Genomic DNA, 14,979 nt, shown 5'->3' with positions numbered 1-14,979 from the left:
CAGAAGGGAGAATTTGGGTTGCAGATTCAATTAAGGTTGCTAAGCGACCGATCTTGAAGCGAGGAGATTACCCTGCATTGATCCAGGTGGCCCAGTATAATCATAATGGTCCTTAAAAGTGGAGAATCTTTTGTGGCTGTGGTCAGGTGGAGCTGTGGCTATGGTAGATATTCCGAGAGATTCAACATTTCTAGCTTTGCAGGAGGAGGAACGGGCCATGAGCCAAGGAAAGTGGATGGTCTCTAGAAGCTGGAAAAGGCAAAGGGATTCTGTCCTGGAGCTTCCAGAGAGGAGTGCAGCCCTGCTGACACCTTCATTTTAGCCTGCAGGCCACATTTTGAGCTTCTCACCTCCAGACCTGTAAGATAAAAAGTGTGTGTTGCTTTATTTTATTTTTGAGATAGGGTCTCACTCTGTCCCCCAGTCTGGAATGCACAGCTCACTGCAGCCTTGACCTCTCGGGCTCAAGCCATCCTCCCCACCTCAGCCTCTCGAGTAGCTGAAACTATAGGCACGTGTCACTATGCCTTACTAATTTTCTTAATTTTAATAGAGATGGGGTTTCACCATGTTGCCCAGTCGGGTCTTGAACTCCTGGACTCAAGTGATCCACCCACCATGGCCTCCCAAAATGCTGGGATTACAGGCCTGAGCCACTGTACCCAGCCTGTTGTTTTAAGTTACAAGGTTTCTGGTAATTCATCACAGTAGCAATTGGAAATGAATACAGTAAGTAGTTCTACAAAACAATAAAATTGTCTTCATGGACAAATATTTTACTGTTCAGTTTTAAAGTTTAAGTTTATTAAAGTTAAAAAATTCAGTTCCTTGGCTACACTGGGTGCTGAAGAACCACATAATCCTCATGGCTACTGAATTGAACAGCTCAAGTCTAGCTGCTTTTCTGCAGCTAGTGGGAGGGCGGGCTGTGGGGGGACCCTCTCTGGTATGGTTGGGGAACTCTGTCTGGGGGCATCTGACCTGTGTTTTAACTGCACGAGCTTTGAGAATGTGATTTGACTTTCAAGTTCTGCTTTAGGATTGCTTTTGGAGTCCCTTTATTTGGAAATGGTGCTCCACCGGTTGGCGAAGGGAGAAGGGAGTCTTAGAAGAAACTTTTGTCTTTGTTTTCTGGGACTCAGACCCAAGATAAAGCTTGTGGTTGCTGAGTAAGCATCTGATCTCCAGGATTTCCTGTGAACTTTTCCAGAGCCTGAATCTGCTCCAAGCAGGATGTTTGAAGGGGCTGGTGAACAACAGGAGTTTCTATTGGCTTTGATTTCCATCTCCTTGGGGTGTAACTGGCTGGAGATCCCCCCCGACCCCTGCCATGACCTGCAGCTCCCATCCAGTCCACCTTAAGCCTGGGGTGAGTTGGGGAGGGAGTTTGAATCAAGGCAGCTGCAGGAATTGTAGGAACCAAGGATTGCCAAAAATGAACCAAGGGAGGCTCCAGGGCACAGGGGCAGGGGGTGGCATGGAAGAGGCATGAGTCAGTTTCAGCTGTGGGGTTTGCTCCCTGGGCTTCTGTGATCCAAGGAAACATCAGATCCTCTTAGAGTTTGCCCTTGGTGGTGGTGGTGGTGGGGTGTTGCAGGGAGGACTGTGGGGTGGGCAAGGACTCTGGGTGTTTTGGAGGAAACCCAACTCCTGTGCTCCTTTTAAAGTCCTTCCCAGCCCTTCCTAGCAGAAATCACGGCCTCTCTGGACTCTTTCCTCTTCTTTCTCCTCCCCTCTCCTCTCCTCCCGGACCCTCTTGCTTGTTCTCATCACTTCCCTCCCTTCCTTCTCTCTGCCCTTTCCCAACTCTACTCCCTCTCCTTTCTTCTCTTCTTCCCCCTGGTCTGCCCCACCATGAGACGGCACAGAGCTAAACCAGGAATGGGGATGCCACTCACTCTACTTGCTACTTAAAATTTTAAGCGGCCAGGTGTGGTGGCTCATGCCTATAATCCCAGCAATTTGGGAGGCTGAGGCAAGTGGATCACCAGAGGTCAGGAGTTCGAGACCAGCCTGGCCAACATGGTAAAACCCAGTCTCTACTAAAAATACAAAAACTAGCCAGGTGTGGTGGCGGGCACCTGTAATCTCAGATATTTGGGAGGCTGAGGCAGGAGAATTGCTTGAACCTGGGAGGCAGAGATTGCAGAGAGCTGAGATCATGCCACTGCACTCCAGCCTGGGCTACAGAGCAAGACTCCTCAAAAAAAAATTTTTTTTTAAGCAACATGTTTGTCAAAAACCTCTGGAAAAAAAAGCATAAAAGGAAAATAAAAGCCACCTGTAATTGCCTAATTAGAGGAAAACACTATGAATGTGGTGGTGTATTTCTTTCAAGTCTTTGGTGTGTGTGTGTGTGTGTGGTTGGCAAATGTGTTTACAAAAATAGAGGTCTTCCATAGTTTTAGAGCCCACCTTTTTCATGTGACAGTGTATCATAGATATTCTCTAGCATTAGTCAGAGTTTTCTAAAAACCTGATTGTTAATGGCTGTGTAGTTTTCTTCCCTATAGTACTATCATTTCCTCATTTACATGGCTTCTTTTTGCCCCGCACAAAGATTTCTAGTTGCTTTCCAAGTTTCATCTCCATCCTTCTTCTTTAGTAGTAGAACATTGATCTTATTGGGATGGCAGTGTGCCTATCTAAAAGATGTCATTTCCCAGCCTCTTTTGCAGCTGGGGTGGCCAATGAGGCGAAGGTAGCAGTTGTTTTTTCTTCTGGGAAAGCATTTGAGAGGGTCTCTTTATCCCCTTTTCTTGCATGGAATGCGGATGATGTGGCTGGAGCACCAGCAGCCATCTTGGACCATGAGAAGACCTTGAGGAGGGAATCTATGTGCTGAGGACAGGGTGACAGCAGGACAGAAGGCACTTGGGTTCCGGAGAACACCATGCAGTCTCCACACCAGCTCTGAACCCTCCAGATTGATGTGTAAGAGAAAGAAACTCCCACATTGCTTACCTTCCATCTCTTACTAGTGGCTGAATGTAGTTCCTACAACAGCTTGATTTACTCAATCAGACAATGAATGACCACTGAAGGACTACTATGTCTCGGTTCCACTGACATGGAGACATATCAGTGAACAAAACATTGAAAAACGCCTGTCCTTGGGGAGCTGATTTTGTAGTGGAGAGAGACATCATAAAAAAAACAAACGAGTAAGATATTTAGTATGTTCGACCATAAAAACCAAGGAGAAAAAAAAAGTAGGGCAAGGGAATGTGTTATGTCATGGTGGGGCTGGGGTGATGTTGAAATGTGGGGTAAGGTGGCCAGAGGAAACCCCACTCTTCTCTATGAATTCAAAATGGCATCTTTGATATCACTCTAGCACTTTTCACAGTTTTAATGTTTAGAAATGCATCGCAAATTGGGTTTGTAGAAGAATCGGTGACTAAGGTGTTTCTCATGAAGGTGATCTCTGACATCACATCTTGTCAGTTTAACTTCTTTCCATTGCAGGTGAAAGAAATTCAGCTCAAATAGGTTGAAAGAAACAAGGGAACATGTTGACTCACAAAATTTAAGTATCCAGCATCCCTGGATTCAGGCATAACTAAGTCCAGGTGCTCAGAAATGTCTCCAGGAATTCCCTTGTTCTGCTTCCTCAAGCTAGTTCTCAGCCAGTTCACCTCACCCAGCTGCGGGAGGGAGATTGGCCCCCACACTGCACAGACTGAAATTCCACCAGCAAGAGGCATGCCTCTTCCCCAGCTGTAGGGGAGGAAAGGGAGTCACTGCTCCCCCTCACCGCACTCTGCAAGGTTTAAGTCCAACTGGGTCATTCCCAAGGGAATGACTTTCCCTCGGACCCCTTGGAAGGTCCAAGGGAAGGAGGGACCTTCTCTCTTTCTCTGCTGTTTTCCCCTTCACCTGCTGTTTGGAGTCATGCAGGTTTGTAATTACAGCAAATGTTTAGGGCTCACTGTCATTGGACTGCTTTGGGTCAGGTGCCTATATTTGAAACAATCACTGAGTCCACTGGAGTCAGAACAAGCTGATGGTGGAGGCTGCTGCTGGCAGATGCCTTCTGAAGGTGGAAGAATGGCTCAACCACAAAGGCCTGGAGCTGGGGAGGATCCTTATCTGGGGGAAACCCCAGGAGCTCTTACTAGGAGAAAGGACAAAGGATGCTGAGCAGGCAGGAACAATAAACAACCACACATCCAGCATCCTCCTCCTTTGACCTTGCTGCTCAGCCCTGCAGCGCCCCAGCCCTTGGGAAAAGTCAAATCCATTTCTTAAGCTTTGCTTTTTGCCCGGTGATTGTTTTCTCCTATTTTACAAATGAACAACCAAATGCATAAAGACCATAAATTATAAACAAGCAGTTCAAATGAGGCGAGTGATGGCAATGAGTGAAATCTAATTAAGCAGTTTGAGATCTAAGTGATATTGTTATTAAAGTGCCGCATTAACGGAGCATCGGACCAGCTTTCTCAGCTGCGCTGTGAGTCCGTCAGAAGCGAGTGCCACGCTGATTGACATCAAGATCGATTCCTTTCTGCAGGAGGAGATAAAGTGCAGTTCCATTGAAGGGATGGAATTTATAAGGAGGGTTTGCCCTTGGAAACCACTGTTCTGGCTCTGGCTGGTCTGTGCTCCTTCGATAGCTGTCAGCTACGATCAGGGCTGGAGCATTTGGGAATATCCCCACCTTTTTTTTTTTTTTGAGATGGAGTCTCGCTCTGTTGCCCAGGCTGGAGTGCAGTGGCACGATCTCGGCTCACTGCAAGCTCCGCCTCACGGAGAGAGCATGATCATCTGCTTTTTATGATCTCCTGGGACTTCCTGAGCTGAGCTCTAACATTCACTTTTTCCTAAATTCAAGCCCCTCCTACCAAGGGCATCCCAGGCGCCAGACGCTTGTGCTAATAGCTGCTGGCAATTCACAGAGGGAATGATGGACACATTTTCTGTTCTTCTGGAGCTCACAGTTTGGGCCTATTCTGGTGGTAACTGTCTTTTGGGGTAAAATAGGAGGTGTTTGAGCCGTTTATTTGTCGAGCATTAGGCCTCTGGAGGATAATTCTTGTTTAAGGAGGCCCTGGGCACCCCCAGGCTGGGGTTCTCCAGCAGTGGGGAGTGGACAGTGTCTTGAATGGAAGCTCCTATCTGGAAGGGAAGGTCCCTTTGGGGGCCACTCCTTGGTTTGTCTACTTTCACTTCTTTAGGTTTGGGCAATGTCGGTTATTTACACTTCAGCTGGGGATGAATGAGTTCCCTCTAAAGTGACGGGGAGGAAGCAGGAACGCCACCAACCGAAGTCCTTGCCGAGTACTGGATGCTCCGGGCTCAAAGAAGCCTTAGGCTCGAGGTCACAGTGCCACGATCAGGCAGGGGTGTTGCCACCTCTTCCCAACGATAGGGAGACGGAGGCATGGAGGGACTGAGCCGAGTTCTCAAAGCCACACAGGCAGGAAGTGCTGGCTGTGTCAGCCCCAGTTCTGAGTCCAGAGCCTGGAGCATGGTCAGCCTTGGTCTGGCTCTCCACCAGGCTACTCCAAAAAGGATGAGAGAACTGAGTCACACGGGCGGGGCTTACCCCCAAGGTCAAAGTTTGGCATAGTTTCCCACGCTGTTTCTCTGCAGGGGTGCCGTGACTGCTCCCCACCACTCTCCCTGCCATCAAGTTCTGTGAGACCCAATTGGACCTAAACCTTGCAGAGTGCGAGAAGGGACAGCAGTGACTCCCTTTCCTCCCCTGCGGGAGGAAACGCATGGGACTGGGAATTTCTGGCAAGACTGGGAAATGTCTCCGGATTTCTCCCCACCGTACCCCACTTGGTCATTGCAGCTCCACCGAGCTGTCCCTTCCCTCCTCCCTCTCTTTCTGCTTGGTAGGTCTCCTTCCTTTCCAGGGAGGCAAAGACATTTCCTCCCTTTCATCTGTCCTTTGTCTCCATGTCTGAGTCATGAGGAAGGGGCTGAAGAGCTTTGTTTTGTAATTTACACAATTATGGATTTCTTGGCCAGTTCACCCTGTCTTCCCTTTCCTGCTTGTTCTCTTAACTTCATTCCAGGTGGGAGATGATCCCTGGAAGCTGGTCGGCTCTTAAAACCTGTGATATAATAGAAAGAAAGAAACAGAACTGTGAATCCTGCCACTTGTGGGCTCTGTGACCTTTGGCAAGTCACTTAACCTCTCTGAACTTCCATCTCCCAGTCTGTACAATGGAGACTCAAGCATGCATCTCAGAGGGTGCTCGTAGGCATGAAATGAGTCAATGGAGGATGACAGCTTATAGTATGTGCACAACTAATGTTAGTTTTTCTCTCTTTTGGGGAGATAGCTGATAGATTCTTCAGATTTGCTCACCTATGGATTAATCTGGAAGTGCCTTTTGTGGTACTGGTTGGAGTCATGCAGGTCCACCAGACGCAGTGCTGCTCTCCCTCTCCCCCACCTGCCTGTCCTCTTCTTGCTGTTGAGACTGTCCATGCTCATTTATCTTTTAGGCTGTTTGCACTGTGACTCCGTCCTTTGCTAGAGAAGAAACAGGCTTCCCTATTTGAGTACATCCAAGTTAAACCCTGTGCATGTGGAGGTTGTCTCTCCACCTTTCGGGGCATATTTATTCACCACAGCCCTTGGAGCATGTGGTCCCTTCAGGAAGACCAGCTGGCCAGGGATGAAGGCACAGAGAGGCCTCTCCTGAGCTGTCCTGCCAAGCATGTCTTACGTCACTAGAGAGCTCGCCTGAAATGCAGGACCTCAGGCCCCACATGCCTCCTGCGTCAAAGCCTGCACCTGGACGGGGGCCTGGGGTGCTCCTGGGCACAGTAGATGTGGGCAGCACAGTGCGGACCCAGGCCCTTACCCCTGCCTGCAGCCAACCTCCCCGCTGGATGCTGGGCTGCTCAGGCTGTCCTGGATGAGGCCTCTCATCGCGGGGGTGAGAAGTGAGAAGGAACACGGGGAGTTGCGGGAGTTGCAGGCGGCAGTCAGGGATACGGATGGCCCTGCTGTGTACAGGGTCTCCTTGAATTTGACTCTTGACCCCACATGGTGGATCCTCAGTGTCCCTGCAGTGCGGCCTGACTCCAGCCCAAGAAGCATCATTGGAAGCTCACGTGTTGGTATTTCAAGAAGAGGACTTCGAGAGGAAGGGAAAGTGAAGAGGTGACACGGAGCCAGGGCCCTGAGAGCCCCCAGAGGGTCAGCTGGCTCTGGGGGCCAAGCTAGCCGAGGGGTGGCTGGGGAGACTGAGGCAGCTCAGGGCACAGCCACAGAGCCTGGGCCTCCTGCTCAAAAACCACCCCATGCTCCCACTCCGGGCCCTCACTTAGCTCTGCTGGAGAGGCTCTGAGGGTTGGGAGCACCCTGGAGAAAATTCCAAAAAGCCTGTATGAATCTCCTGGGGGCTGCTGTGACAAATTACTGCAAACTGGCTGGTTTAGAACAGCAAGAATATATTATCTCAGAGTTCTGGAGGCCAGAGGTTCAAAATCAAGGTATATGCAGAGCCGTGCCCCCTCCAGAAGAGCTAGGGAAGGGTCTTTCCTTGTCTCTTCCAGCATCTGATGGTTCCAGGTGGCCCTTGGCTTGTGGCTGCAACACTGCTCTCTGCCTCTGTCTCCACATGGCCTTCTGGCTTCTCTCCTTTATTTTATTTTATTTTATTTTATTTTATTTTATTTAATAAGGACACCAGTCATTGGATTTAGGATCTACCCTAATCCTGTATGACCTCATTTTAACTAATGACATCTGAAAAGACCCGATTTCCAGACAAGGTCACATTCTGAGGTTCCAGTAGACATGAATTTTGGGGGATACCATTTGCTACACTACAGTGTCCAATGGGGCTTTTTAGAAATATTGGCCTGTCATATCTCTCTTCTTCCCTCCCTACCTTCCTTTTCCCCCCTTTTGTGCTGTTTTCCCCTTCATCTGCTGTTTTCCCCTTCATCTGCTGTTGAGTTTAAAGTTAACCAGGATCTTCAGTAGGTTCGAACTCTCCCTTCTCCCACCCAAGACGGCTGAGTTTGAATTTTGGCTGTAAGATTATATTTAATGATCATGGACCGGGAAGGGAGACCTGGAGGGCAAGCCTCATTAAATATTTATATGAAGTAATAATCTGGTTTGCAAAACTGCCTGGGTGCTTGCAGAGCTGGGGCCACTCTTTATCCAAGGCTGTTGATACAAGGGACACGGTTAATTATCTCTTGCCAAATATAATAAAACTGTGCAAAGTCATTCTCTGAGCATTGCCTGGGTCAGGGTCTCAGGATCTGCACGGCAGTCACCATTGTCTTGACTTGGGAAAGAATGTGACCCCCGCAGGTAAGGGGAAGAGCCAGGGTCTACGCTCATCTTCTGAAGGTGTTTTTCACCTCTCCAAGTCCCAGTCACTTCATTTCTTAGATGGGAGTTAATTTAGTCAACAAATATTGATTGCCATGTTCCTATGTGTTGGACACTGGGGTTTAGTGGTGAGCTAGATGGACACGGTCCCTGTTCTCACAATGCTCTCTTTTAAATAAGAGAGGTGAACAAGAAGTGAATAAATGAATCTACGCACAGTGTGATGGCTGTCAGCCAGAGAAAGGTGCTATAAAGAAAGGTAAGACCAGGTAAGGGGGTGGAGAGTTGTGAGTCTGATGGTGGTGGTGGTGGTGGTGTTTTGCCTGAGCAGTCAGGGAGGACTGCTTAGAGGAGGTGGCATTTGAGCAGGGATGGAAGAAAGTGAGGGAGAGAGGAGCTGGGTGACTGTTTTGGAGAAGAGCCATCCAGGCAAAGGCACCTCAAGGGCAAGGGTCCTGAGGAGGGTTTTTGTTGGGGGAGCAAGAGGGAGGAAAGGGGAGCAATGAGATTCATGGGGCTGGGCCAGGTCACACAGGCTTGCAGGCTCGGAAAGGAAGGGTTCTTGGGCTGTGTGGCAACAGGCTCAGATTCCCATGTTAAAAGCATCATTCTGGCTGTGAACTGGAGAAGGGGCAGTGGAGTGCAGGGGGAGAGGCTAGGGTAATGATGGCCTAAGCCAGGGTGGTGGCAGTGGAAGTGTGGGGAAAACAGTGCAGGAAGTGCACAGGGCACCAGGCAGGGTGCTGATTCCTCAGGGGGTGCAGGAAGCTTTTGTTCCATGGTGGGCACTTTCCCAACGCTGTTCCCCTTGGAAGTTGTCCCTTTTCCACCCCCGAGCACCTCCAGGACATAGAAGACCTGATGAAATAGGCTTCAGCGCATGACATCTCCAGTTTCCCAATCTCTAGCTGCTCTCTGGAAACCCTATCTGAATGGAGAACATGCAGAAGGATGAAGCAGTTCATTCATTCATTCATTCACTCAGTGTTTGGTGAGCTCCGCTGTGCAGCGCTGGGCTCACAGTGGTGCACAGAAGCACACAGCTCTGCTTGCGATGCTCACGGTCCAGCTCAGCCTACGCGCTTCCGTTTCCATCTCCTCTTGGAGTGGACAGGCCCCGGTGAAAGGGCTGGTCCCCCACTCCATCCTGGGCACAACAGGACCTACATGTTGGGAGACATTCCACTCAGCCCTTCACAGTCAATTACATATTTATATCTTGTTTAAACTTATGTAATATTTATGCTCCTGCCTTTTTTTTCAAAAGGAGTTTGAGGCTTTACAATAAAAGGCAAAAGAAAGGACAAAACCCTTAAAACCAAGCAGACAGGTCAGGAGGATCAGGAGACAGATGCATCACATTGATCCACGAATCTGACCACCATCGGCCCCTCCGCAGCGGAGAGGATGGTGGCATGAGAGACAAAAAGACTGGGCCATGGGAGTGGGTGTGGGTTGTCTGTGACCCCATTCCCAAATCCGGTCTCCCTGCCAGGGAACTCTGGCTGTCAGAGAGAACGTCGATCTGTCTTTCTTTGGACTCCTTAATGGGAGAGTCAGGGATCTTTGCTTAAAAGCATGTCTGAGCCCACGGGAGGATTGGAAAGTGACTGAAGGAGCCAGGAAGAGTGGAGCGTGCCTCCAGAGGGCCATGCCTGGAGAAGGCAGCCACAGCTCGAGAGCTTCGCTGAAGCCACCTGGCCATGGGGTGCCCAGCCCTTTCCAGAGGGCTCACTGGATACCTGCTATGAGTGAGGTCTCAGGGTGGCACTGAGGACACAGAGATATGCAGTCTGTGTCCAAGGGGGTGGAGGAGGCATACTGTGAACTATGACAGTTTCGATGGGCAGCACACTTGAGATGCTGGCAGCTGCTCCTTCAGGGAGGGCCTTGAAGGCCATGCTAAGTCCACAGACCATGGTGCAGTGGGCATGGAGGTTCTGCTTCATCATCCACTCTCATTTCTTTTGGTGTGAGCCCCCTGATTTCCCTTCTCTGGACCTGCTCTCCCCTGGTTAGTGTTTCGGATGGACAGGGGTGGGAGGTTCAGGAGGCAGGGAGGCCAGGGCTGTGACCTTCCAGGAGACCAGATACTATCCCTGGTGGGGCAGAGGACGGAGAGCATCGAGTTGGGGTAGAACATTTGTGCTGCAGGGAAAGCAGTCGCTCTCCTTGGAAGTCATTTAACTTTTACATTTTCATGATTGCAGATCCTTCAGTCAGGGGCTGCTGCTGCGCTTATGATGATTTTTCTCCTTCTAAAGGTCAGTGACTCGTTGGGGCTGATGATGTCCCTGCCCTGGGCAGACAGGCAGGCCTTGCTCATGAGTCTCTGTATCACTCAGCTCCAGGAGACTCGGAATCTCACCAGGACGCGTCCATCACTCGCTCATAGCTGGTACTTGGAAATGAAAGAGACTCCCTGTGCAGTCCCAATTAATGTCCGTCGGCCGTCTCCGTCGATAACTGCCGGGCGGTCCAATCTTTCCCCTGATAGAAGGGCGCCCGGGGGTCAGCCCGAAGATGCTCTGGAAGGAAGAGGCGGCCATTTGATTCAGAGCCTCCTCGCTGGGCTGGAATTAACCTGGCTCTTTCTCTAATGAAACTGACTCCAAGGGTCCCTGTGTGCTAGAGATTCGATGGCCCTTAGGAGAAGCAATGGTGAGAGGTAATATTAAAGCAGTGTACACATGCAGCCTGGAATTCCTAACCATGCTGATGATGTTTTCAAGGTGCTTTGAGCCCCATAGGAAGCAGCACCTGTCTGGCATGTTGCTGAATGCACAGTAGAAACAGTGAATGCAGGGGGAATAGACCCTGGGCTGCCTTTGCTATCTACTGATGAAGAGATCAGGCATTAGGAAGCTTAGTGACTTAACCATGATGTCAGAGCACCTTAACCATGGTTCTTAGGTTTGCAAGTAGCAGAGGCTGACCTTCCATGGGGAATTTACTGGAAGGTTGAGGGGGAATCTCTCTCTGGGCAAAGCTTTAGACTGGAGTCTCTGAGTTCCACTTCCAAATAACCAAGAGACACAATGTATTGTGCAAGCACACACCTTGTTGCCTCTACTCACCCCCCACTCACCGTCCCACACTACACGGTTTCCACCCATGAGAATTGTGCTCTAGTTTCTCAAGGGCCTTTGCCTCCCAAAGCTCCTGGGATCCCTTGTCTGGATGGATTCATCTTCCTCTGGCCAGCATCCTTCAGTGCTTCCATCTCCTTTTCCTGATATTCCTTATGGCTGTCTTATCTTCCTCCCCATCAAGCCTCATGAGCCTCAAACATGACCAAGCCTGGTGGAAGGGAGGACATAAGATTCCAATGGGATATGAGATTGCATTTTTAACTAGACTCCCCAAATTGTGACCAGAAAGTGATGGAATCTGCTGAGATGTCATTAATGGATGATATCTCTTGGCTTGGCTGTAAAGCCAGAAAACCCACAAACATCGTTGGCTGAAACAAAATAAAAGTTGACTTTGGCCAGACGTGGTGGCTCATGCCAACACTTTGGGAGACTGAGGCGGGTGAATCTCCTGAGCTCAGGAATTTGAGATCAGCCTGGGTAACATGGTGAAACTCCATCTCTACCAAAACTGCAACAAATTAGCTGGGTGTGGTGGTGTGTGCCTGTGGTTCCAGCTTCTCAGGAGGCTGAGGTGGGAGGATTGCTTGAGCCTGGGACGCAGAGATTGCAGTGAGCTGAGATCACGCCACTGCACTCCAACCTGGGTAATAGAGTGAGACCCCATCTCAAAAAAAAAAAAAAAGAAAAGTTGACTTTTCTTTCATGTGAAAAATGTCTGGAGTGAGGCATCCAGGGCTGATATGGTAGTTCTGCTCCAGGAAGCTACTAGGGACTAGGTTACTTCCAGCTTTCTACACTGATGTGAACTGTGTCCTCACGGTCCAATATGGCTACTGTTGCTCCAGTCATCATAGCTATATTCTTAGCAGTAGGATGAAGAAAGAGAAGACCTCCATTAAAGAAGTATTCCCAGGCATACCCCAACACTCCCTCCCCTATCCCACTGGTTATAATTCAGTCTCATTTCCAGAAGACCTAGCTGTCAGGAACCCCGGAGAGCACAACTTTTAGCTGAATGGCAATGGTCAATGGGGCTCTGTTTCCAAATTAAAAGTAAAGGCCAGAAATTCAGAAGCAACCAGCAACTTCTGCTTCAGATAAGGAAAGGAGACTTGAAAGAGCCGTGTGATTGGAAAGACATCCCTATTTCGTGTTTATTCCTTGCTGAGACTGTTGAAGAATTTTGTCTATACTGGGGGCGTGATGGTTATGAGGAGAGTTTCAAGATAAAATACAGGATGTCCACCTAACTTTGAATTTCAGATCAACAGCAAAAAACTTTTTTTAGTGTAAGTATGTTCCAAATATTTCATGGGCCATATTTATACTAAAAATCATTGTTATTTTGAAATTCAGATTTCATTGGGCATCCTGTATTTTCATCTGCTCAATAAATAAGTAAATATATTTGCTCAAAAAATAGAAAATAAACTTGCTCAATAAGTCTGGCAGTTCTGGTTACTAGGGGAGCTGGAAAGTCCTCAGGAGGTGAAGGAAGGGCCTGAGTGAAGGTAAAGATATCAGGCCAGGGACAGGCATTGCAGTTTTGAAAGGGGCTTGCTCTGGTGCTGGGGAATCACCTCCTCCAGCCCTTCCTTCAACATGTTGGTCTTCCACTCGCTGGTGGTATTGTAGCAAGAGTCCATTAAGAATCATCTTAGTTCCTTCAGCAGCCAGAAAACTTGGAGGCAGCCACATTTATCAAACTGTGGTGGTAAGTTACATATGTAAGTCCATTTACTTGGGACATGGTCTTATTCTTTTCCACAATTGATTCATATACTCTGCTGATGAATTATTACATTATATAGCTACATTCTCCTAAGATTTATGCCCCCCAACTTTTTTTTTTTGAGATGGGGTCTCACTTATTGCCCAGGCTGGAGTGCAGTGGCACGATCTCAGCTCACTGCAACCTCTGCCTCCCAGGTTCAAGCGGTGCTCCTGCCTCAGCCTCCTGAGTAGACGGGATTACAGGTGCCTGCAACCACACCCGGCTAATTTTTGTATTTTTAGTGGAGACGGGTTTTCACCATGTTGGTCAGGCTTGTCTCGAACTCTTGACCTCAAATGATCCACCTGCCTCGGACTCCCAAAGTGCTGGGATAATAGACGTGAGCCACCGCACCCGGCTGCTCCCCCGACTTTCTTAAAGGATTTGGGGATATTTTAGCAGTTCATCCCAAGGAAAAACTAACAGGACTTTTTTTTTTTTTTTTTTTTAAGTGGAACAAAGGTCATCTAAAAGGAGCAGAGCAGTAGATAGCAAGTCCATGTGTAATGAGCTCTGTGCTGACAAAAATGTGATTTGCCAGTGGGATAGGAATTTAGTTTGCATAAAAGATAAATCAGGGTGTTAGTGCACACTTTGAAAAGCTATCCTGCAGATTCAAAACTCCTGTGGGTTTTTACTATATCCTGAGTTCTTATAATGGGAGGTAGCCCCAGCATGACAAGCCCAAGGAAGTTGTGCTCAACCTTGGTTGATCATGACAATCTCTAGGAGGTGCCTAGACTCTATCCCAGGCCATGACATCAGGATCTCAGGGGATGGAGCCAGGTGTCAGGATGCTGCAAGCTCCCCAGGTGATGACCATGTGTGTTCAGGAATGGGAACCGCAGGTGTAAAGGATTCTCTTTCATTTTCTGGATGGGGAACAGAGGCTCAGCCACAGGAGTTACTTTTTTGGCACTAAATAGAGCTGAGATGAGAAATCTCACCCTTGACTCACTCCACATCCAAAATATTTTATTGTTATACAACCTTTCAAGTACTGTTCAAAAAACCAGGACTGCTTACTCATCATGCTGCAGGGATGACTAGGCTAAGAGCTACAATGTGTGTACACTTAGTACATGCAAGGTATTGTGTTAAACAATTTATATTGATGATTACATTGAAGTCTCATAGCAGTTCTATGGGGTAGGCACCTAACCAGTGAGGAAACTGAGGCCCAGAGGGGTTAAGGGACTGGCTGTAAGCCACAGAGCTAGTAAGCGATGGAGCCAGGATTCAACCCCAGAACCTGTACATTAACTGCCCTGTTCTGCAAAGCCAACATCCCTTAGAGCAGCACTTTCTAAACTGTGACGTGCACCTGAGTCACCTGGCTCTTGTGTAAAAACAAAGTCTGATTCAGCAGGTCTGGGTGGGACAATTCTAAGAAGCTCCCAGCTGAAGGGAACGTGGCTGGTCTGGCGGCCACCGTTTGAATTGCAAATGTGTAAAACATCACTATTATTTTTGGTGGTTGCTTTTTGCTCATTTGTTTCACTTTTAAAAGAACATTTTCAGAAAATGGGTGAATACTGTGGCACAAGGATGGATTTTATTGAATATCCCCACCTGGGTTCCATAACAGGGATCACTATGACTTCATAAAGATCAAATCCACCCACTGCAATGGCACTGTGGTTCTCCTGGTCACATCACTTGAACTGGATTCAGGTTTCTCCTGGTTATTGCTACACTGTCCACTCTACAGCTCAACAAACCTGTGAGACGTTCTCAGCTTGTAAGTGTCAATTTAGAGTAGATGCCCATATTAATGAGCAAATCAGCCCTCA

General features: G+C 48.5%; 1 long non-coding RNA gene across 1 annotated transcript; it reads left to right on the top strand.

Moving 5' to 3' along the window:
- The first annotated feature begins 2,669 nt into the window (after positions 1 to 2,669).
- Positions 2,670 to 12,675, top strand: LOC112130308 (uncharacterized). Its single transcript, XR_008517039.2, has 4 exons — positions 2,670 to 2,934; positions 8,498 to 8,576; positions 10,528 to 10,581; positions 10,663 to 12,675. It is a non-coding gene; the product is annotated as an uncharacterized LOC112130308 (long non-coding RNA).
- Positions 12,676 to 14,979: the final 2,304 nt, after the last annotated feature.

Source organism: Pongo abelii, chromosome 21 (genome assembly GCF_028885655.2).
Source record: "Pongo abelii isolate AG06213 chromosome 21, NHGRI_mPonAbe1-v2.0_pri, whole genome shotgun sequence".
Taxonomy (NCBI): domain Eukaryota; kingdom Metazoa; phylum Chordata; class Mammalia; order Primates; family Hominidae; genus Pongo; species Pongo abelii.
The sequence above is the reverse complement of the archived record's forward strand: the minus strand, read 5'-3'. Positions and strand labels throughout refer to the sequence as shown.